Source organism: Harpegnathos saltator, unplaced genomic scaffold, assembly GCF_003227715.2.
Source record: "Harpegnathos saltator strain DR-91 unplaced genomic scaffold, Hsal_v8.6 scaffold25, whole genome shotgun sequence".
Lineage (NCBI taxonomy): Eukaryota > Metazoa > Arthropoda > Insecta > Hymenoptera > Formicidae > Harpegnathos > Harpegnathos saltator.
In genome coordinates this window covers 2,304,956-2,331,250 of record NW_020230039.1, presented here as the reverse complement: position 1 = coordinate 2,331,250, position 26,295 = coordinate 2,304,956, and the positions used below count along the sequence as shown (strand labels likewise).

General features: G+C 39.0%; 1 protein-coding gene and 1 pseudogene across 1 annotated transcript in view; both read left to right on the top strand.

The window, feature by feature from the left end:
• LOC105183745 (Sol1) overlaps positions 1-26,295 on the top strand; it is a 455,377-nt gene that overhangs the window by 254,942 nt on the left and 174,140 nt on the right. The gene's annotated exons all lie outside the window — the stretch shown is intronic.
• On the top strand, positions 23,176-25,194 carry LOC105183746 (Golgi apparatus protein 1 pseudogene; annotated as a pseudogene).

Here is a 26,295-nt window from a genome sequence, read left to right as displayed (position 1 = left end):
TAAAGTAGACGTAGGAGGAAGAGAGAGAGAGAGAGAGAGAGAGAGAGAGAGAGAGAGGACACGATCTTTTGAAGATTTGGAAACCTTTGTCTCCCTCTGCTTTTGCCGGCGCGACTCGGCAAGACCGATGAAAGTTCTAATCCGCTTGACGTCGCCGACCGAAGCACTTTGTCCAACAAGCTAAGAGCAGGCGAGCAAAAAGATAGGAATGTAACTGCTTTAAGTCACGTATAAAATCGTAGTGTCCAGTTATAAATTACGGCTGTCGCGATACCGTCGTGCTCCCGCGCGCTCGCCGATGGCATTGCGACGCCGAGAGAGGAAATAATCTGGTAGCCGTGTACGCGACTGCTCGCACCTTTTTCCCTTTCTTCCTCACCCTTTCCCCGACCCGGCCTTTTTATCGTTTCGGGCGCTCGTTTACTTAACGCGTTAACGCTTCCCTCATTTGCCGAACCGTCTCGTGACAACTCTCGGAGATTATCGGCCTAAAGTTCTGTCCCGAAATAATGTCGTTCGATAAAAGAACAAGTCGATCTGCAGAACGCGGCGATTTTTGCCACTTCTTTTCTATTCGTCCTATTTATTCCTATTCTTCCCCTTTGCATCGGCGGATTCAAGCACGAAGCTGTCGCTGCGCGCTGGCGATCTGTCGATTACCGACGCGGGAGAATCGTTTTTAATACGCTCCTTTTCGTTCCAGCAATTTGAACCGTCACATTTTCCAAACTTCGTTGAGAGGGGAAGTTCGAGTGTCAACGCATGGTGCCGGAGAGACGTATATAATTAAATATGGCGAATGAGTTTATTAATAACGTCAGAGTCTCTACAATATTCGTGCGCAGACGGGCAGTCGTTTATTGAAAATATCCCCAGACTCAGGTTGCGAAGGTGCTAGAAATTTATAACTGCGTCTCTCAAGGGACACATTCTATAGCGAGGCTGTTGTCACGTCTCACATAAGTAATGCAAATGGAAAGATAATTAAGGGGAAATAAATTAAAACTTACCGCATCTCAGATCCAATGAATAATTTATCGTGCACGCTTACAATTTGATATACTCGCAATAACACTATCCGTCGTTGTCATATTATCGTTGGTTCTTTTGTCTTTTTTTTTTCTCTTAATAGTACCTGTTTATTCTCTCTTGTTTGTTCATGTCATCTCTGTTTCGATAACAAACTCGGTAATTGCGTACGCATTTAATCTTGAGGGAAGGGGGGAGGGGCGATGTGGGAGTGTTAATATAATATAAATATCGACGCGTGTACACAACATCAGTTATACACAACAGTGATACAGTCCGAATTAATAACTGAACGAAAGCATGGAAGACGAGATCAATCGGACAAAACGCTACCGCACTTAATTTTAATTAACGTTAGGACGCAAACTATTTTTACATAAACTCACGTAAAAATGGACACATGAAATTCATTTCGCTTTCCTCTTCCTCTTCCTGCCTCTCTTCTCATTCTCTCTCCCTTCTCCCTTTCATACTCGTTCCTCCTCACCTTGTTATCGTCCTTTTCTCTCTCTTCCTCTCTCTCTCTCTCTCTCTCTCTCTCTCTCTCTCTCTCTCTCTCTCTCTCTCTCTCTCTCTCTCTCTCTCTGACTTCCCCTCCTTTCCTTCTCTCTATCTTTATCTTTTTCGCTATCGCAGTGGCGCACTTCGTCTACTATTCTGCGACACCATGAACTGATGACTTTAATTACTGCGACGTTTCCTACTAGAAGGCCAATTTAGTTCCTCGGCAAACTTTGGCGGCCCGAGTCGGCGTAAATAAAAATAAAGCAGACCTTGCAGTCGTGCAAACCTTACGTAACGATCGTTGCGTTGTTCACTCCGCCCGAACAATACTGGATTCGCGCTCCAGCTGTTTTCCAACCTTCTCGCCGTGCCGTTGCGAAAATCGCGATATTTATGTGAAGAAAAATGTTACGTATTCATACGTTTATTTACACTAAACGAAACAGTGGTTGTTTATTTCTCGAGAAATATCCTTTCACTGTTGCGACGTAAGTGATACGGTGACTCGTTGTTTGATTCTAATATACTTTTATGTCGAATGTACATCGACATTACTCGTCATTCTAGTTGATTCTATAGACCAACTTGTTTATTTATTGTTTGTACAAGGAGGAGAAAAATTAGTTGTACGCGACAAAGGACGAATCGAACGCATTTTGGTTAAAGGAAACAGAATTTCTGATTCTTAAAATCGAGTTTAGTTCGTATAAACTGGAAACTGTTTCTTTTAATTGAAACACGTTTGATTCATTTATCGTTACGTGAATTCTCCAAAACAATCTTTTCTCTACATGTATGTATGTAAATAAATTTATAGATTACATACGTTATGTGTTCTATAAATTTACAGAATAAATCCATAATAATAATATAATAGAAATAAAATAAATAAAAGATACATACATATGCATTCCATAAATTTATTATTGAAAATATGTTATTGCACTATTTTATTCAATCTTCTCTCACTCACGCATAAGTTTCTTAGATCAATGTGACGCAAAGAAGTCGAGTGAAATTTTATGAGGTTTCCGCCTACAGCGTGCATAAAAATTTCATCTCCTATTCGATAAAGCAGCACACATTGATAAAATGTGTCAATAGCACCAACTGTGTTCAGGACCGTCGTAAGGAGTTACGAGCCAAAGAGGCTATAAGGTTAGAACTTTTTCACAGGATCTTTATTATTTTGCTGAGAAACAGAAAGAATATATGTCTACATGAAACGAATAAGTTTATCTTTAACAGGATAAAACCGCTTTTCCTACAATATCAGTGAATTGCTCTACTCAGTGCAATGTTGCTTTACGAAAAATCGATGAGTATAATGGAAGAACGAATAAAAATGATAGAATATGTCTGTCATATGATGACAAAAATAATTCATGATCATGTGGACAAAGGGACGGCCGTCCTCTGAAATTATCATGAGTCCCCAACTGCCCTCTTCAGGTACCACGGAATCCACATAAGTATTAAATAAAGATTATGTTTAACGTGTAAACAAATATTGCTTACTCTTCTCTATCGCGTTTGATTTGTGTTTTTGGCGAAGTCTTATATGTGGAGGTCATTTGAAGGTCATTTGAGCTATTTTTGAAGAAAGTAAAATTATGGTAAGGAATAAGTTCCATAAGTAAGTAAACGTTATTAAATAATTCATAAAAATAACTAACAAATAAAGAAAATATTTTAGACCGTCTTAGCTTACTGTTTTCAAAGACAACACCCAAGTCACCCAAAGCTGGTAGATATTTTTGAACAACTGTCGACCGTATCCTAAGAACCAGAGAACTGTCATGACGTGTGCGCAACAGCCGATAGTTTTCTTCTCATTTTTACGTTGCATGCAAACGTAACTCTTAAATGCATCAAAAAAGTGACAAAAAACACTTGCGACACTGTGTACCATTAATTTGTATTGCATGAAACAGCAATGACAAGCGCCGAAATTGAGGAAAAGCCAGTGACCCCTAAGCGAAAGCGAACGGCCATTAAGTTTTTTAAACTTATTCTGGAGTGATAAATTATCAAAAACATAATTTTTTATAACTGTCTGACCATTGCAACATATTGGCACTGAAAAAAATAGAAAAAATAGAAAATCTTCAACGCATTGTAACAATCCAGATTTTGGCTTGTCCCATGGCGATGGGGATATTTCATCTTATGCCTATTGAGACACTTTCGATATAAACTTATACTTAACATATAAAACTATCAAACGCTTAATTTTTTTGCATTTTCATAAGTAATTTTGGACCAATTCCTTGACGGTTTTATTGAAATGACAAACATTATTATATGCGAGCACTTTAATTATATGTACGTACCAAAGATCTTGCCAACGATAAACTTTTAATATATTCTATTTTCGTTGATTAAATATTAGTCTGACGAATCGAGCACGAATCTTGATGTATTAATTCTGGCAATAAAACACCAAGTGCTTCTTCGATTTGCTCTACTGCTCCACTTAAAAGTTCTCCACTTAAAATATTATACAGGGATAATCAAACGGTCATCAACGGTCGGATAATCAACGGTGTCCGAGATCTTTTAGAAGCAAAAAATTCTGAAGATTAATCAGATCAAACCGAAAAGAAAAGTACCATTTTGTAAAACGTTGCTGCAACATTGCAATATTGTTCCAACGTTGCAGCAACGTTTTTCAACTTTGTGTGCTGTATGGGTAAATTATCAATTATTGAAAATACCAAATCCAGAAGCTCTTTTAATTGATAACTTGAAATTTTGCGTACTTATTTGCAAAATGGTAAAGGACTTTTTTAGAATGATCTAACCTACAATTATATGACGGCTATTGTGCCTAGCGACAGATTCAAGATTCAGGGTTCAAAGTTCAATATACTCATATTTATCGCTAGATAAAATAATCGTTATGTAATTGTAGGTTAGATCCGAACAAAATTATTCTGAATAAAGAGTCTTACCATTTTGCAAATAAAACGCAAGTTTTCAAGTTATCAATTAAAAGAACTTCTAGATGTGGTTATTTTATTGATTATTGATAACTTAATAACTATTGCGATTTTTGCAAAATGGTACTTGACTTTTCTTCTCAGTTTGATCTGATTAATTGTCACAATTTTTCGTTTCCAAAAGACCTCGGTATGTGGAAATTATGTTAAAAGCGAAACAAAAAAGAGAATAATCGGTACAACTTTCTAGACAACTCTGATTTAATTAATTTTAAATTATATATTAATATATATTTCTTTTGTTGATAAAATACATCCAGTAGACGTATAGCGTTACTCGTAAGTACAAAATAAATATGTTACCGTTATTACTTAGGTAATGACGCGACTGAAGAAGAATTAAATGCCGTGACTTCGAAACTAGTACGGACCGAGCAAAATTATCGCGTAACAAATAAATTCCTACGGATTAGCGGAGAGAAATAGTCCGAAAATAATTCGGACGCGCATAATCAATGCAAAAGCTTGACTCGGGACGCGTTGTTCTAAAGCGTGATAGTTGAACGACGATCAAAATTCCCGCGAAAGAGAGGCGGAGAAAAATCGCGCGCACAGCGAACGCGCTCGCAGCCTGATGCCGCGCAAAATGTGCTATCGCGAATGAATAACGATTAATAACCGAAGAGGCCGAGGAGATATATTCGCCCTTTATCCCACGTAGTCGTAATGGTTAGTCGAGGAAAGAGAGCGAGCTACGAGAGCGAGCTCGCCGAGAAAAAGAAGGAAAGAAGAAATAAGGTACGAGATTAACAAGCGGTTCGAATGTAAACTCGTTTACAGACGCAGAGGGGGAGCGAGTTTCGCTTAGATTACCGTTTTGTAGCGTGTAATTTATGCGGCCGATGAAAGCAGGCAGGCGGGCGGGCAGGCGGGCAAAGAGGGAGGAAGGGAAGGAGGGAAGATCAATGCGTCCAACCTAACCGACGTTGACATTAATTAATTATGGAATCAGACTTTTTCACAGTGGCTCGCGTAACGGCGGACAACCAGCAACAGCAGCGCAGCGCGCCATGGCGATCGCTGATCATTATAGCAGCCGGTGCGCCGGTGCTGGCGATATCAATGTGTTAAGTAGCAGGGAAATGTAGGACGGGTCCTATACCTACGAGAGCCAGGGGTTGGCTGCGGCTTGCAAAAAACTTAGCAAAGAGGAAGCGCGCGAAGTCTGGCGCGCGCGGCTACAAATTACTTTCCCCGGCACCCCTGCCCCCCTGCCAACCCCCTCCGGCGCCCGCCTGCCCCCCTCCCCCCGACGATATATAGCGCGCGCGCCGCGTGCATTTACCGGCGCCGCGACGATTTTATACGCGACCTTAAACGCCGGCACACCTATTTTCAGCTCTTTATCGCCCGCAGCCTGCGTTTCAGTCTCCCCGGCGGGCCGGTCTGCCGCTCTCCTTGCGATCCCCTCTGGGCTTTATTTACGCGACAATATAAAAACGCTATCGCGACCGTTTTCGGACGATTAATCACGCGCTCGCTCGCGCATGCCGCGCTGCTGATTACAATGAGAATGTAGCGTCGCTTAATTAGTCGCGCTTCTAGACGAGCGCGAGATGCGCACCACGCGCTTTGCTCGCCCCGTGAGAGTGCCGCGCGAGACTTTTGACACCCGATCTCTAACGTTTCGATATTGCGTGGCAATTAAGGCGACCGATAATGGTATCTCTTTGACAGATACCTCCTTAGTAAATTACGATCGCGCCCGTTACTATTAGCTACCAATATGGCGCACCGTCGCCGGCCCGCGCCGCGCCGCACCGCGCACACAGCGTCTCTCTCCGTCAAAGATTTATCAGATGTCTTTTCAATCGTGTCGTCTACATTATGGTTCGTATATCACACGACCCTTTTTACAGCGTCTGAGGAATCGCTTCCGATTGATCTCTTCGGTACTCTTTTCGTCGACTTATAGTTATCGGCCGTTCAGAGCTCGTTTTTCTACCTTCTTATTAATGAAGGACTTTGCATTTGAAAGTAATCTTTTATTCGCCAGTATGGCAATTTTTATGTATCATGTGTAATTACTTTATTAGATTAAATGTAGCGCATGACAATACTTTACGCATAACTGCTGTCGCGATTATTGTTCTCGCGGCCGCTGGATGCCTCTGCATAGAGAAAAATATTTACTGTGTTTAAGTAAATGTTAGTTGTTCCAAATATTTTATAAATTTGTATAAGCCATGTGTAAATTTATAATACTATAAATTTATAATGTCCATAAATTTGTGAGCTTATTGTAAACATGAAATTTATTTAAAATATATTTTGAATTCCAATAAGTTTAGTACTTCAATCAGAAATATTAAATTAAGACAAAAATATTAAATTAAGATAAGAATTCGGTTTGCTTCCTATGTAGAATGTAAGTTTTATATCGTTGTTTGGAAAATAATTTCAGTTTTTTTCAAATAGATGGTATTAGTTGTCTTTTTAAGCAGTTAACCTTCTATTCTAAATCAGAAAAGTATTTTACATTTTTACAATGCACATTTCAAGCTTTATCTGAAAAAAAATCATTTTAGAATCTATCAAGTTGTTTTTGTTTAGCGTCGCATCAAAAATGGAAACTGACGTGAACATTTTCGTCACATTTTGCTTTGTTACCGTAAAGGCAAAAATGTAGCGCAAGCAAGAAAAAAATGGTGTGCCGTGTATGGAGAGGATGTGTTAACTGAACGCCAGTCAGAATTGGTTTTCGAAATTTTGTTCTGGGAATTTCGACCTTAAAGATGCACCACGCTCTGGAAGGTCAGTTGAGGCTAATGAAGATCAAATAAAAATATTGGTGGACACAGATCGTCATTCAACAACATGAGAAATTGCTGAGAGATTGAGCTTACGAATTCGACCGTGCATCAGCATTTGAAACTTGGTTTCGTTTCAAAACTCGATATTTCCACGTATTCTCAAAGAAAGAGATTTGATTCGTCGCTTTACTATCTGCTGTTTGCTGTTGAAACGTGAAGAAAGCGATCCATTTCTGAAGCGACGTATAACTGAGTATGAAAACTGAATTATGTACAACAATATTAAACGCAAAAGATCGTGGAATAGACGTGATGAACTAGCTCAAAGCACATCGAAAATTGATATCCATCAAAAGAAGTGATGCTTTCTGTTTAGTGGGATTGGAAAGGAATGGTTTTTTTTTTGAGTTGCTACCAAACAACCAAACGATTGATTCGAATATGTATTGTCATCAATTGGACAAATTGAATGATTCCATCAAGCAGAAGAGGTCAGAATTGGCGAACAGTAAAGGTGTTGCGTTTCATCATGATAACGCCAAACTTCACACAAGTTTAATGACTCGTCAGAAGCTATTAGTGTTTAGATGAAATTTGCTACCGCATCCATCATATTCATCTGATCCGGCATCATCCGATTATCACTTGTTTCGGTCACTGAAAAATTCTTTGGATGATAAAAATTTCGATTCAAATAAAGGTGTCAAATACCACTTAATTCAGTTTTTTACCAATAAGGACCAGAAGTTCTAGCGAGCATGGAATCATGTTATTACCTCAAAGATAGCAAAAGGTGTTAGAACAAAATGGTCAATACTTAACAGATTAACCCTTTGCACTCGAATGTCCCCTTTCAAGGAACATAAAGACTTCATTGACGATGATACAGGATAAACTTATGCGAGTGCAAATTTTTCAAAAATACATATTTTCTTGGTGATGCACCACATGATATGGTGTCATTTGAGAAGATAAATAAGCAAGCCTTAGGCTGTAGCCTAAGAGAAAGAGATTTTCAAACTTGAAAGCTGATCGTATTGAAGTATCGAGCGGCACAGATCGTTACCTGCACTAAGTCAGAAAAATAGAATTGACGAAATAATATTCTTTTAATAAATTTCATTTTGTCATTTCGTAATTTACAATTCGAAATTTCTGACCCATTTATTTAGTTTACAGAACAATGGCAAAACGAACCTGCAGTGCATATCGGTGACTGTTTTACACATTACCATACATTAGAAAAATATCAAATATAAAATTTTGATTTTTTTTTTACCATGAATATGTTCCTCAATATATATGGATTTATATAAACCAAATATCACTACAATAAATTACTTGGTTTTAAAATTACACGCTATTTAATATAACACAATTCTTGTTTGCACATTTTCCTAAAAAGCCTAATTGCCGCCGAGCTGTTGGTAGATAACCCACGAAATGGCTCCGAGTGCAAAGGGTTAAAACTTTTCTTTCTATTGAAAATATCGTCTTTCATTTTTATGCGAAAAACCGAAATTGCTTTCCGAACAACCCAATAATATTCCTGAAAAGAGAATAATTTCGTTTTTTTTTTTTTTTTAATAAATAATAACGAGTTTTTCTCAAATTTCTGATAAATATATTTTAAGTTTGCTAAGATTGTTGCTGAAATAACCATTGCTTAAAAGAAGACAAGTAAACCGAATAATCGCTCTTCTTAACAGTAGAATGATACTTTTTCTCCGTGTACATATTACCGAAGGGGTTAAACGCACATCGGCCATACTTCAACAACGGTGTCTGCCGGAGGAAATGAAAATATCCTCGGAATTAGTATTCGCGGAACTGCTCCGGAGAAGCGTACGTGTGTTTTCGTCTCCCTTCGATGGGGGAAAAAGATTTCATTTCGTCGACGCGCGTAATAGAATGGCCGGTACGTAGTGGCGCAGCGATTTGATCTAAATACCCTCCGTTCCGGTGCATACCGGCGGCGACTTGCGCGGCCGAAGAGCGCCGGCATACGGTATCTCACTGGCGCAAAACCGATGGCGTTTGCTTCTAGGGTCGTTGTTAAAGGCCCCGAGCCCGAGTCGTACGATATAACGCTTAATGATTTAACGTCGATAGCGCAGCAAGAGATGCGGGCGATTCAGAGCGGTGCAGGGCGCGTGATACACGGTGTCAGTAATAATGCAGACAGTAGCTGTGCGAGAGACGAGCGTCAAGGATAAGGAAGGACGCAGACTCCTGTAGCGTAGACTCCTCGCGGCGAAGGAGCGCTTGCTCGTCATGGGTCGTCGTGGAAAATAATCCAGACGTGAGATGTTCCATCGGCACTGCGTGCAAGGGGAATAAAGGATGAGACGAAAATGTTGTAGGAACGCATAAGATAAAGCGATAACGACAACATGGGCGGAATTGGATGATGAATCATGAGGGAGCGTGTAAAATATGCAGAATACGTTTATGTGTGTACGGATAAAAAGATTGTCCGTAGTTTCTTGCGTGAACTTTGAGACGCATCCGTTTTGTCCAGTGGAAGAATTTGTTTTCCAACGAGAGAATTCTCTCGTTCAGATAAGGCTGATGCGTTTCGAAAGTCGTGCAAGAAATAACGGACAGCTTTTCTGCTGGCGCTTGTATATTCGTATACGAGACGATTCCAACACTTTTTGTTCCTCGTGAAGTTAGAAACGCATGAAATTTTCACGATTAACAATATATGAGGCATGATTAATAATATATGATGTCACAATTCTCGATGCTATTCGGCGCATGGCCGATATTCGATGGAAGAATTTGTTTTGAAGGATTCTCAGAAGATAAGTTTTCTCATTAAACTACAATAGGCCTTTAAGAGCAGAACGCGAAGGACAGAGAAGAGACAAGAACGAAGAATAAAAACTCGGTCATCATATAAAACAAAATAAAACATGATACGATATTAAACGTTTCGGTTTTATTCTTAAGGCTCGTCTACAATAGCTGTAAGAGTAAGGCTGTAAGGCTGTAACGTAAGCTGTTAGCGAATGAAAATATTTCATTTCGTGTCTTACAGCTACAATAATATAGACGAGCCTTTAGGCTCTTCTCAACGCAAGTAAGATCTATTCCAATGTAACAAATGTATTTTGCCGTTAGCGTGACGAGAATAACACAGAAAGAAAATATAAAAAAACTCTAAGGAATACACAATGGAAATCGAATTTATAGCCAATTAAAAGTTGCATTTCTCCTCGATAAAATTTATAATATATCTCGTGTCTGATAGAAAAATTTGTTTTTTAGTGATTCTCAAGAGGTACATCTTTTTTTATTGGATACAAAATGCGTTGGAAAACTTAACGAGAAAGGGTGTTGCAATCTTTAATCAATCAACTGTATACTTATTTAATAAAATAGTTTGAACAATTTTTTCCTATAAAGTTAGAGGCGCATTAAATGATCGCGATTCACGAGCTTGCGCGGTAATCAGTTATGACAGAAGCCAAGATCGCAATACAGGGTATCCCATTTTAAATCAGCCAAGCAAAAATCTTGAGAAATATGAAAGATATTAAGAAACATTTCAGACAAAAGTTGTATAGTTTCAAAGGAGACATAAAACAACTATATCATTTTGTTTACAGATGGCGCCATTTTCGACATATTTTTTATTATATCATCTTTTCCTACTAATTAATTTTAACAACTTTTGTCTGAAAGATTTTTTTGCCTAATATATTTTGAGATATTTAAGGAAAACTTAGTAACTTTTTCGACATTTAATTTACGATATCTCGCTAACTATTTGTCGAAAAAAAAAAAGAGTACTAAACTTTTCTACTCTATTGGATCTCAAAAACATATTGTTACAATAGTGCCCTAATTTTTGTTAACTTATCGACCTTTGGAAATTTCCAAATCATTAAATTAACAAAAGTCAGAGTGCTATTGTAACAATACATTTGTTCGGGGTTCATAAATTCGCGAAAGAATATTCCAGAAGAATCCGCAAAGATTCTTCTAGCATCAATATCACGAAAGATATACGTGGATCAACGCGTGCTCAGCATTAGCTGAGATCTCGTCGCTGAACGCTGGAGCTATCGAGATCCCCAGCGCAGAACGCCTAAAACAAAGTTTTTCCTCTCGTATTAGCCGCATATACCGGGCAGCTCGCAAACACGCGATCGCCACATGAAAAGGTTACAGCCAATCACTACCTGTCAGCTGTAGAGCTGCAGAAAATATAAATACGATTGAGGCCGGCGACGATGCTCTCTTCTCCTGTTTTTCTTTTCGCACGTTCAGTGCTTTATCTTTTACTTTGTCGTGGCTGCTGCAGTCGTTTCGACTCCGTTTCGAATTCGCGAAGTTTTCTGATTTTCTTTCGCTCGCCTTGGTCGTACGCCACTTTCCGAAGCACAACCGTGTACCTCCTAGTATGTCGAGCACTTAACACGTTCAGCAATTAAATGTTCTTTTTTGTGCAAATAAAAAAATATTTCAGACAAAAGTTATTCAAATTAGTTGGTGGAAAAAGATGATACAATAAAAAATTGGGGTTTCCATTTAAGAAAAATGATGATCAGTGAATATCTCGAAAGTGGTGCCATCTGTAAACAAAATAAAATAGTTGTTTTATGCCCCTCTTGAAACCATACAACTTTTGTCTGAAACGTTTCTTAGTATCTTTCATATTTCATTTTTTCGAGATTTTTGCCTGGCTCATTTAAAATGGGACACCCCGTATGTTGGGCATTTTTTTCCAAAACAACCCCAATTGCAAAAAACATAAGTATCTTCATTATTTATTCTCGTCTATCAGATCCATTAGATTTTACCTGTGTAGTCACTTCGGCTCCTATCATAACCGATTACCAAGTAGTCACTCGCAATTACGACGATTTAATGCGCTCCTAATCGGGAAAAGAAATTTTTCGCAAATATGTGTGTGCACGCAGTCGGAAGACTCGTTGAATGTTGCCTCAGCACGATCTTGTAACTTCTCAAATCGACATCGCACCGAATAGGTCCTATCCATGCTCGCCCATCCCTGCAACCTCGTTGCACGCCCGAATGGAACTTAATGCGAAACGTCGTACTGTGCGAGTGGCAGATGCCCCGGGGAATAACGCGAGGCAAGAAATTATCACGTTTGACGCGCCTATACTAGTTGGTACTTGGCGAATCTGACACGCCTCGTATCGCCCGTATCTCAAAGGCAGACACACATTCCAGCATTTACATAATCCGCCCGAGAGTACAGAATTGTCGCGCGCGCACGTCACACGACGTATCTCGCGACACAACACAGGGTGCATAAACGATCCGAGACGATTGATATCGCGTGAGATGACAAATTTCCTTCTGCTTGAGAGAATTTTCATTTCTCCCCCTCTCTGTCCCTCCTACTTCCTCTCTTCCTCCATTCTCACTCTCTCTCTCTCCCCCATCCGTCGGGCGCGGTTCATTCATAATTTTCTATCCTTCTGTCTCCTTTCCCCCGCGACATTCGATCTCGAACTTCACATTTTCACGGCCGGAGAAAGAGTTATTGCACCGTGCATTATGAGATACATTAATCTTGCTGCCGTTTATCCGTGATCTCTCTTATATTTCATCATCCACAAGTGGAGAAGATAAATGTTGCTTTAAATTCCAAGAATCAGGCCTCCATAACGGAGTCCGCGCAATTATGGCTCCCATGATAGAAAAATATTACTGCGTTGTAAATGAGGTTGACAACAAGTTTATTGTTTGGAAGATAGCTTTCGTTCTCGATAATATGATCAAACGCCTCCCAGCGGACCGCGTGTTGCTTCGCGCTACGTTCACGATGGCAGTCGGAACGCATATGGAAAAAGACAACTTTTTACCTCATTAATCTCTGTTTCAATTAACGTCACCGTGCAATTTTCCCCGATGTTCAGTTATATAGGGATTCTTAACATTTAGCCATGTTAGAGCCTTGTATTCTCGTGTGTTCTCGTTTCATTACGAAAATGTCAAGCCGCATAAAAGTGCTGAACGTTTCACATTTTACTCCTCACACACGCGCGCTACGAATATTTAATAATAATCTTCTCTTCACAGTTCAATCGCGATATATTAGGAGGAAATTGAATTACTTATTTGAACGCCGTTGTGTATCTACGATTTATTACGAAAATACCAATTCGGGTAAAAGGAGATAAGGCGGAGTGTTTTACATTTTATACTTCTTCACGGTATGGATCTTTATTGTTAATACCCTTTTCTCGATTCAATCGTAATATTAGAGAGTAAGGGGGAGGATATTCCGTGATTGTCTCGCGCTGTATAGCCTATTCTATGGATACGAGCCCTATTGAATCGAGAAGACGTTTCTAAAACTTGCTCGAAATCGAAACTCGATTTCAGTTGAAACTCAGACAGGGAAATGTGAATTCACGCTCTACCATAAAATTTCTTATTTCCTTCCGCTTGTGTCCCACGGAGAGACGGCTCTATCAATCGATCGTTCGCTTACTATCCACCCACGATGCCAAAATGTATAATTGTATGATAAATGTATAATTGTATGATATCGTGCTATGATTAATAAAAGAGCGACGAAAGAGAGTTATTAGATGTTCTGTTTAGTTTTGAGGACTCATTATAAATGGTTGTAGCTACAAATCTACTGGAGATATTTTGAAAGTTGGTGCGCTATTTTAAAGCTCGAACATTTCTACAAATAATTTGACACACATAGCATGTGCGTTCGTGAACATAACCACATTTTTTGTGCAATTTAAAACGGAACGTGGTGAAAAGCATTTTCGACATTTACTGCTTTATTGTTTCGATTCGAAGAAAACGGCTGCTGAAGTCCATCGATGCATCTCAGAAACTTATTCTTATTTTTTTCCATCAGTTAAAAAACACGCGAGTACTAGTATCAGCAATTTCGACATAGTGATTTCGATTTAAAAGACAAAGAACGTTCAGGTTAACCAAAAAAGTTTGTAGACGTCGAATTGTAAGCATTATTGGATGAGAACTTAAACGTTTCAAGAAATAACTGAAGCATTAAATGTTGGTAAATTAACCATTTCAGATCGTTTACACGCAATGGAGAATATTCAAAAAGAAGGCAAATGGATTCCACATGTCCGAATTGGCTATTTAAAATCGTTTAACCATTTGCACTTCATTACTTTCTCGTCACGTAAAAGAGAACCAGTTCTTGTATCAAATTATAACTGAAGTTGAAAAATGGATCCACTATGATAATCCTAAGCGTAAAAAGTCGTGGATAAGTTCAGGCCAACCATCGACTCCAAAGCGCAATTCACGGAAATAAGGCATTTATTGCATTTGGTAGAACATGAAAGCCGTCATATTTCATAAGTTGCTACAACCGAATCAAACAGTCACTGCTGTTATGTCATCAACAACAATTAATCAATTTGAATCATGCTTTAAACTAAAAATATCCAGTAATAGCTCGAAGAAAATGCAAAATGATTTTGTTGCACGATAATGCTCGTCCGCACGTTGCAAAAACAGCTAAGGAGACATTATCGGCACTTCAATGAGAAGTCCTACCACACGCCACGTATTCACCAGATTGTGCTCCTTCCGATTACCATTTATTTCGATCTATGCAGCACAGCCTTGCTGATCAGCACTTCAAAACATATGAAGAAGTACAAAAATGGCTCGATGAGTGGATTGCTTCGAAAAACGAACATTTCTTTTATCGCGGAATTCACTTGTTGCCCGAAAAGTGGGAAAAAAGTTATAGCTGGCGATAGGAAATATTTTGAATAAAATATAATTTAATGTCTCTCAAAAATAAACGTGCTTCTTTTGCAAAAAATCCCTCAGAAATAACCGAAACACCTAATAAATAGGTGCTTCGATATCGATACGCGGGAAATTTTAATATCTCATAGAATCGATGTGCGTTCTCTCCTCTTCCGCCGTTTTAGATTTCCTCGCTAAATGTGTTTTATAATAAATCTGGTATAATGTTTACGATACGATCAATAACTGCAGGATTATTATGCTTCGTGCAGACATGGAATTAACGCATAATGGAATCACTTTCGAACGATTTAGAACGCTGTATGTACCAATCTCGTAATTAAAGTTGATAGCTTTCGAAAATGTAAATTTTAATTGACACATATGAGATAATCACGCGATAATCGCGCGCGCGCGCGCGTGTGTGTGTACGCGCGCATGTATGTATGTGTGTGTCGGAAAGGGAAACAGTATTTTCCCCTTTTGTGTGACTTACATCGCAATTTTCAACTGTCTCGTAATTTCCCTCGGTTCGCGGAGAATCGCATGTAAGGAATCCCACGTTTATAAAAGACGATCTACGACATTACGATGTCCGTGGACACGCAAGTAGGTCGCAAGATAGGAAGACTCTTGGAGAGAATCAGAGAAGATTCGTGCGGTTCGTAAAGAGCTCCGAGTGCTCACGTGACTGAATGCCGTGAAAGACCGTTGTCACCATTGGGCTCGCTCGTTGAACTGATCGTTCTTTCAGTAGCGTAATTTTATCGCAAAGATCTATTTATGAAGCGAAAGACAACCACCGCACCGAGAAGGAGAGGGAATGAGAATGAGCGGGAACGATAATTCCCACAATTTCAAATGCGCATTGTGCCGACATCATCGCCGTGTATTCTCCCCGGCTAGAGAACGCGCTATTGTAAATAACATTAATTAAATCTACATTAATTTAATCTAGGCACGTGCAATTTACGATCATAATTGGCCGCAGTCCTGTACACACGCGATAACACAAGCCGCGCTCGTCGACCGCAATAGGCCAATCGACAGCCGTAAAAATGCACACGTGACGAGCATATTTTAAGCGCGTCTCTCCTTGCACGCCGATTGCTTTCGATAAATATTCGGCCGCTAATATTCGAGCGAATTCCCCTCTCGGAATTGCGTATCGGAGCATATTTTTGAAAGGCCGCATCTACGCGTCAGCGCGCTGCGCTACGCGTGCGATTAATTAAAGATTGATCGATATCGCGCCCTTGACACGATTCGTTCGACGCGGTGTGTAATGCTGTACATCTGCCGCGGTTCCATTAATTACATACGATTAATGCCCCACGTGGCGGCGAGCGAAGTACATTGTCGAACGTACGATAACGTCCATCAAAAAGTCGGGCCGCGGCATTGCGGCCCGATGATACGAGTCCGTTCGAGATAAATCATCCCTGCAGAACGAGAAGGAGAGAGAAAGAGAGAGAGAGAGAGAGAGAGGGAGGGGGGAGAGGGAAAGAAAGAGCAGGACGGCTCTCATAGATTTCAGCGTCCCGGATGCGCGAAACGCGGTGCCTCTTAAGAAGTAGCGCGCCATCCGTCTTGTCGTTCCCGCATGGATAAGAATGGGAACATAAAAATCTCCGTAACGGGATATATCCTCTCGTACTATCCCCGACGCTTTCGTGGTCTCTGGTGTACGGAATTCCTCGAGACAGCACGAATCCGTTGCCTCATAATTTCCTCGAATACCGGCGACACAGGCGGGAGGATGTCGCGTTGGAATACCGGCGGAGCGTGTGCGTAAGGAGAGTGCGCGCACCAGCGGCGAATGCAAGGGGATGAAAGCAGCCGGATAGATAGATAGATAGATAGATAGATAGATAGAAAAAGAGCGAGAGAGAGAGAGAGAGAGAGAGAGAGAGCGAGAGCGAGAGCGGGAGAGAGGAGAAGTGGGTGGACGGGAAAAAAGGGGCACGCCGCACCCCGTTTAGGGAGCTCATTTCTCACGAGCGTGCGAAAGCTGGGCGAGCGTTGCCGCTCGCTTCGCGATACTTTTGAATTACGACTCGCTGCGTTGTGGTGGCATGAATGTATCACGCGGCGCGCGTCTCCGCGCGATCTTCTTATCTCGCCAGCGGAGGAACAAGAATTGCATCGCATCGCATCGAGGTCGTTCGGGCCGCGAGGGGAGACGCGCGCGCGCGCGCGCCGGAAGGATGCGCGACAAAATATGTCCGCGGCATGATTGGAAAAATAGGGCGGTTGATCGTTATTATGTAGCGGAACGCCAGTACAACGATAAATCATACGCGAAAACCCGGAAGACTGATCATTTTGATTGAGATGGAAAACGGACGGACCGTTGAGCTGACTGCCTCCCTCCTCTCTCTCTCTGCCGCCCTTCTGCTGGTTACAGAATACTCTCCGCCATTCGAGGATGATAGAGTCGATAATGATTGCGCCAGACTCGATCCTCATGTCGCTCATAATACGCCAAATTAAATAGCTCTTCAATATATCGCCGCGAGTGTAAACGTATCGACGATGATAAAATCCAGAGGCGCATGCGCGCTGTATAAAGTTCCTATAAATGTGTATGGAATGTATGGAACATCATATCTCTCTCGTACACACGAAAGTTCAGCAGAAAATAAAAAACAATTTAACTAGAATTTCTCCGTGACAATCTCATAATAATTTTCTCTTTTTTCCCTATAAAGGAACGTTGTTTATATACGTTTGCAAATTTCTATACTACTAAACAATTACAAATAATCGATGTTAAAAATATATGAAAAGAACGCGAAGAAAAAAACGATGCTCGATATCGACCATGATTTCAGCAGTTCTATTTATCTGAAACAAAAAACCAAAGAGATTCTTAATTAGTAGGAATGTCGCTATAGCCGGTACTAGAATGAAAAAAAATCGCGAAAATGTAAAAAATGGCGTCATGTAGAAAATTGAATATCGAGTTTTGACCATTTTTTTCATCTTTGAAGGGCTGTAAAAAATACAAAACAAAAAATTTTGACTTCATCGTGGTAGGAGCTATAGCCACATATATGGTAAAGATTTGTGCATAAGCACGACTCAATTGCTCAACTGGTTTTTGATATATCATGGTCGCCAATTTGAAAAAAATGATTTCGAGAAAAACGCGTTTTACTTACGATCAATCACCTATTCCAGATCCATAGAGTAACCTTCTTGTTGCTCAAAAAAATCATGCAGAGCTGATAATCCTTCCCTATGTTGCGCTCCTTCTTCTCGAGCGAAGTCGGACGAGCGCCGTTCCGACCGAATGGACGAGCCGTGTATCGAGAGTTCACGTATACCACTTGGTATCTCCGCTTGTTGTCCAATGGTCACTCCCATCACGTTCAATATTTTTAAAATTGGCATAAATCCTTCGTTAAATATAATTATTGCAATAAATGTTGCTATTTCTACAATTTTTGGCCCCGAATGTAGATGTTTTGGAGCAAAAGTCCAAATAAACGAATTGAATGATTCGTTGTTATTTTGCATTTCTCCTCCAATGTATCGTTCTAATAAAATATCCGATGACAAATCTTCATAAATAGGCTTGATGATTTCCAATACTTTGGCAGTTAGAGGTGGTTTATCGTGATGGAAGTTTTGCAGTGTACCTTCGGCTTCGGCTCGATGTCATTGCACCAGCTCTCTCTTTACCTGGCGGACAGTTCTGATGTTGTGGCTTATTATTGGTAGAGCTTTTATGGTAATACGTAACCGATATTTCTTTTATCATTTCGTCGACGGAATCAGGGTGTCTTCGAATAGCTGTATTCTGCGTTAAGAAAGCTGATGTTTCTTTAGACAACTAAAGAATGACTAAACAATGATAGCAGATATCAGCTAGCGGCTCCACGGCCACTGATGAAAGGGGAAACACATACAAACAAAAGTCGCTCCGAAGCGCACATGTACGTGCGGCCCGAGCACTAAGCGCGCCAGATGCCACTTCCTATATAGTGCTATAACTTTGTTAATATTACGAATCGAGCGAAATGGTTTTGCAGAATATTCTCTATCAACCGCTGTTTATTGACGCGTCGTCCAGGGAGATCGCTCTTCAATTTTAAGGTCCCCTTGATACAATTTACTAGGTTTCCGGGTTTCACACATGGAGTGCGCTAACGACACATGTAGTCGACATACATGTCTGAAGTTGTGTTTTTTTTATAGCTTGGACATCTGTTAACAATAACCAGTCGTAATACCAACATATATCGCAACGCAAAAATATTTTTTCTAACAACGAAGATGTCGAGTTTTGTGCCAAATAAACAGCATTTGCGAGAAGTTTTGCTCTTCTGCTTTAACTTGAAAAAAAGTGCAGCTGAAGCACGTAGTTTGCTTGAGGAAGACTACAGCGAACATGCACCATCGAAAACTACCTGTGAAGATTGGTTTAAACGCTTCAGAAGTGGCGATTTCGACACTGAGGATAAGGAGTGCTCCGGAAGACCAAAAACAAGCCGCCGATCTATAAGCGTTATTGGATGAAAATGATACGCAAACACAAGATCAACTTGCGGAGGCATTAAACATGACTCGCCAAGGTATTTCCAAACGTTTACATGCCATGGGAAAAATTCAAAAGGAAGGAAAATGGATGCCGCATGAGTTGACTGAGAGACAGATGGAAAATCGAAGAGTCACTTCCGAAATTTTGCTTTTGCGGCATGAAAGAAAGAGTTTCCTGCATCGAATTGTTACTGGCGATGAGAAGAGGATATATTTCGAGAATCTCAAACGCAAAAAATCGTGGCTTTCACCTGGCGAAGCATCAACATCGACGGCACGGCCAAATCGCTTCGGAAAGAAGGCAATGCTCTGCGTTTGGTGGGACCAGAAAGGAATCGTGTACTACGAACTGCTGAATGAGCAGGCGAAACTGTCAATGGACATCGCTACCGACAACAACTGATCAATTTGAACCATGCATTGCTCGAAAAACGGCCAGAATGGTACACGAGACACGAACGAGTGATATTGCAGCATGACAATGCTCCGTGCCATCGCACTTCCATCGTCCAGGACACCATCAAAACGCTGAAATGGGATCTGCTACCGCATCCGCCGTATTCGCCAGATCTGGCCCCTTCCGATTATCGCTTGCTCCGGTCAATGGCGTATGGCTTGGCTGAGCAACACTTGGCCAATTTCGAAAAAGTGCAAAATTGGGTGGATGAATGGTTTCGGTCCAAAGACGCGTTGTTTTATCGTCACGGTATTCATGTACTGCCAGAGAGATGGCAAAAATGTGTAGTTAGCGAGGGACGATACTTTGAATAAACCATTTTTTGTATTTCTCTTGAAATTTTCCGTTTTTCATTGATCAAAAAAACCCGGAAACTTAGTTGCGCACCTAGTAACAAATAATATATTAGAATTTTTATTGATTAATGATAATAACATAAAACTGCACGGTCAAAATTAAGTGGAAAAGTACAAAGTAAATATTAATACTTTGTATTATAGCCTTTTGCTTTCATTACCGCTTGTAAACGTCGTAGCATACTTTCAACAAGTTTTTCCAGATAATGTTTATCAATTCTTTGAAATTTTAGTTGCAGTTCATTTAAAAACTCTTCTTTATTATTACGTTTTTCTAATGGAATCTCTGCATCCAGTAAACTCTATAAATTTTCGATTGGGTTAAGGTTCGGACTTTATGGAGGCCATTCAAGAACTTCTATTTTACAATTCTAGAAAAATTGTTTCGTTTTCTTTGCTGTGTGCTTCGGATCATTGTTTTGCTGAAACATCCGTTCCTTATCGAGATCCATTTTTAAAATTAATTCTTCTAAGTTTTCATTTAAAATGTCAATATATTTATCAGCATTCATGATTCCATCTATAGCTACTAAATTTCCAATCCCATACCACGAAAGACAAGCCCATATTCAGTGATGCGAGATCAAGAGAATTTCCCACGCTATAGCGCATGCCTGAAGTGACGTAGAGCTACATATATGTCAAAACCTTCTGACAGTCTAAAGCGCATGACAGAGGATCCACAGAAGATTTTTTCTATTCTCCCTACAATTCCTTCATATTTTCTTTCAGACGAAGGATCTTACGCCCGTATTAGACTATAAATTGAAAATTACAAGTGGGCCAACTTAAATAACCAAGATTTAGATTACCTGATTGATCCGATTGCAATTTTCAATCCATAGTATCATCACCATATTATTAAAATACCTTTAAATTAATACGGTACTGAGATTCCCACAGCGTTTGCTCAATGCGCATGCCCGGAAATTCTCCCGATCTCGCAGCACTGCCCATATCATTATTGCACCTCCTCTATACTTGACTGTTGATACAACATATTGCTTTTTTAGAGCTTTATTCTTCGATTTCACGTGTGCTCTCTTTTTTTATTCAATAATTCAAATTTATTTTCGTCACTCTATATTATTCGTTTCCTAAATGATAATGGCTTATTTACATATTTTTTTGCAAAAGCTAAACGTTTCTTTTTATGCACTTTATTAATGTATGGTTTACGTCTACTTACACAATTCTTTAAACCCACCTCTTTTAATCTTCGTCTCACAGTTCTTGAAGAATGTTTAATTACAGTTGTTCAACAATGTTTCGTGACGTTGTTGATGGGTTACGTCGAGTTTTTCTCACAATTCTTCTGTCATTGTATGTACTTGTGTTACGTTTCCGTCCCTGACCATGTACATGTTTGACAGTATTATGTTGTAAATATTTTATATAAATTTTATGAACTGCGCTTTTCGAAACTTTATTTTTTTCGGCTATTTACGATAACTCAGCTTATTTTTGCCTGAAGTCTGAAATAATAAGATTTCGCAGATGAACGGAAAACTCTTTTCTTAGACATGTCTGTTTATTAACTTTGATTGTACTGGGATCAACGTACACCGAAGACGTAATATCACATATTAGGTAAAGCTCAACGTTTGTTTATATTGTTCCACTTTGAATTTTCAACACAAAATTTTCTGTTTGTCCATTTAATTTTGTCCACGGTCTAAATGCTAACCATATGAATAAATATATGTAAACAGTTACAGAAATACTGTTTTTACAATTATATATACTAAATTAAAATGTTCTTTCATGTCGACAAGAATATTTTATGTTCAAAATTTAAAATTTATTTACAAGATTGGAATAACAGAGGATTTGCCAAAATTTATACAGTGCCAAAATTTATCCACTTAATTTTGTACACGACCGTATGTAAGACCCATTATGACTTACGTGATAGAAACAAGGGCAGATACCGCCCGCACAAAACATCTCAGAACAACAGAGATGCGTACTCTAAGTAAATCACGGGGAATACACGACTCGATCGTAATGAGGTGATCCCGAAGTAAAAGAAGGGAATGGCGGGATCACGTGGACCGCATGGAAGAGAACCGTTTGGCCAAAATCATAAAGAATATCATATGAATATCAGGAGACTGCCAGGAAGACCCCCTGAAAGATGGGGGGAAGGCTGGTCCTCAGCTTCTCAGGAACATAACTGAGGCAAATATGTCGAAGGAAACAGGATTTGGTCCTAGAAAGGAAGAAGAATATAATAATAGGATTAGTAGCAATAATAATAACAACAACAATAAGAACAAAAATAATAACAATAATAATAACAATAATATGCAATATATTAATATTATATTTTTAATATAATATTGTTATATAATAATAATAATAATAATAATAATAATAATAATAATAATAGCAATAATATGCAATATATTAATATTATATTTTTAATATATTGTTATATGCTTTTTTGTTTATTTAAAATTTATTCGACATATTGCTCTAGATAACGAATATTCGTAATTGATTATATCTTCGTTGACAATTTGAATTTAAGGACAACTTTAAAGACATGCAAAATTGTAAACGTTTTATGATTATACTTCGAATAATTATCGACCGAACATTTTTTAATTCTGCATAAACAGAATTTCAATAAATAATTATGAAGCAATAATTATTAGTTAAAAAAAGATTTTATTTGATGACACCCTGATGTACAAAGTTTTCTATATATCATTTCTAAACTAATTGGGAGATATTATCATTTAATCGCAAACTTCTTTTATATAAAGATATTTTATATAAAGATATTAAAATCTGTAAAATTAACTAATGTTATTAAGAATAGTCCTTTTCGGGATTTTTGTAGCAAGATTATGCCGTTTTGTTTGCTACTAAATCACGCAGAAGAAAGTAATAACATTTGTGCGTTTATGATGTTCACGTCATACAATAAGTGACTAACGAGCCTAAAAAAAATATTAGAAAAATTCGGCCACGGTGCAAAAGGAATCTTAAGAACATTGGTGTAATGATTTCACTAAGAAATAAAGTTTAATCACGACAAGTGTCGTGACAAGTTAAATCATCTCTGTGGAGATATAAGTAGGAATAATGATGAACTTGTACTACTTGAATTCAGATCTTCAAGCCTACTGAGATATTTGGAATTGATCAGAAGTATCAAGAAACAATTTGGGGCTATATCCAGAATATTACAGACAATGTAGAGAAATTGGCTAGAAAAGCGTGCAACAAATAGTTGGATAATTTACAATGTTCCAATTCTGATTATATCCATGGAGCTTACTTATCTTGTTTGATTGATAAACGAGAAATGGTTAGAAATCCTAATTGTATCACCTATATTCAGAGATTGGAGTGGATTGCTTTTAATAATTTTCGAATTCTGATTCCCTTTAAGATAGACTGTGCAAATGATATTAGAAAGTTCCAGTGCGATAGCTTGCAGCCATACAGAGACATATCACAAGGTCAGATATTAGCTTGTTTACAAGATCATGTTGAGCAATTGCAACAGGAATGTAGAAGGCATATTCTTCATGTGTCTGAAATTCAGGCTGAGAATATCAAACTGGATCGGCAACTATATATGGTTTGTACTCAAGATCGCACTAAATTCTGTCCTAACATCCGACCTGGCAGTGGTCAGGTTTATAAATGCTTGATGTAACATAAAACTGATAGATCGATGACCGGGCAATGTCAAGAGCAGTTGACAAGGAGAGAGAAGCTCATTGCTTCCGATTACAAAATTAGCAAAAGTCTAGTTAAAGCCTGTAAGGAAGATATAAGTAAGAAATTATCACTGCAGAAGAAATCAAGTTAGCGCAGATTTTGCTCTGTTTGGAGTCTGCTGTGAAGAATGACAGCATGATAGATGGAAATTGTCAGGCGGAAATATTCGATCACAGAAAACTCTTGATGGAGGATTACAGATTGTCACCGGACATCGTAGACGGTTGTGCGAACGACATCACAACCTTTTGCAACAGCTTCGAAGTCGGCGATGCTACAATACATTGTTTAATGGAGCACACAAGGACGAGAAAAAAGAAATCGAGGGTTACACCAAGATGCGAAAGAGCGTTAGAGAAGTTAATCCTAGAAGCCGATGTCGGTGAAGATTGGAGAATTGACCCGGTTCTAAGGGAAGAACGTCAACCTGTGGTTAATTTGGCTTGCAGAGACGTGCATGGTGGAGATGCCAGAGTAATATCTTGTTTGATGGAACAATTAGGAACGGAGAGGATGACGGAAGTTTGTGAGACAGCTTTAGTGCAAATACAATATTTTATCGCCAGAGACTTCAAACTTGACCCACAATTGTATAAAGCGTGTAGATTTGACGTTGTGAATTTGTGCCATGCGAAAGAGGCCTGGGCCAATGATGGTAAACAAATGGACCCTGAAACAGGATCTCTCGTTCTACCGTGCTTGTACAGGCACGCATATTAGAAAAATATGACGTTGAAAGCAGATTGTTTGAAAGAGATTAGGAGAGTTATGAAGCAGCGTGCTGTAAATGTTAATTTACAACCTGAAATCGAAAAAGTATGTTTCAATGAGTTAGCGTCACTCTATTGTGATAAAACTGCAAAAGGAGAAGAAATCCTCTGTCTGCAGGATAATTTAGACAACCTGAATAAAAAGCAAGCTTGCAATTGGAAATTTCACAAAGGAACAAGCGGAACGTGTTGAATTGAATCCAATCATTTCTTCAGCTTGTCAACATATTATGGAACGTCATTGCGAGGAAGTACTGAAATATGGAAAAGATAAGGGAGACATGATGGAAGGTCTCATTGTAAATTCACCTGTATGACTTAAGGGGGAGGTGTTACGTCCACGTAACTCTTCTATGAAATAATTCATAGATGCTGCTTATGCCTTCAGTGATTATTGATTATCGATTAACTCTGGCATGTCATACTCGCACGGTGGACACATAAACACTCACGATCGCGACGTGACAATATCAAATAATATAGCACATAATTAAATATGTAGCATATAATAAATTAGTAATACTTGAAATGTAAGATTCAAGATATTTAAAATAATAATACGCAATTAATACAAAAAAGTAATTACAAAAAGTAACGAATTATTACTTTTAGAATAACTAATTGTAACGAGTTATTTTTCGGAATCAGTAACTTGTAACTGTAACTAGTAATTTTTTAGTGAAAAAAACTATAACTAAATACTTTTATAAAACACCTTTCCCAACCCTGACTTTATATAGAAAGAGAAAGAGTAAATCGAATTTTAGTCTTAATTTAATTTTTGTATTAATTAAATATTTTTGATTGGAGCACTAAGCTTTAATTAAACTCATTAGGATCCCTTCAGAATTTATTTTATATTTTTTTATGAATTATTGTATTTTATTTATGAATTATTGTATTTTATGAATAAATTTTGTTTTACGAAATTATGGTAAATTTACGGATATATAAGCTTATAAAATACCTGAAACCGATATTATTCGAATATATTATGTATTTTCCACATCGTGGATGCCGACGGCTTGTCGCAATTCTTATCATAGGAAGTCTAACGCTGCATCTCGCGGGGGACTGCTGTCGTTCGACAACGTTCGAATTCCTCCGCCGATATTAACTATGATCCATTTGTGTAGAGAACGGGAATCCGTTCTCTGTTTCCGAAGCCTTTATCGTGCCGTTTCTCGACACGCTGGCCTCGCGATGCGAGCGCTGCACGCGCACGATGGGAATAATTCCTACATTTTTATGAGGCCGCCTTGCGCCTTTTTTACGTACATTACGGCCCGCCCGGCCTCGGCAACGTAATTTCGCGCGGAAAATTGCGGCCGTATACACAGCGAAAGAGAGAGAGAGAGAGAGAGAGAGAGAGAGAAAGAGAGAGAGAGAGAGAGAGAGAGA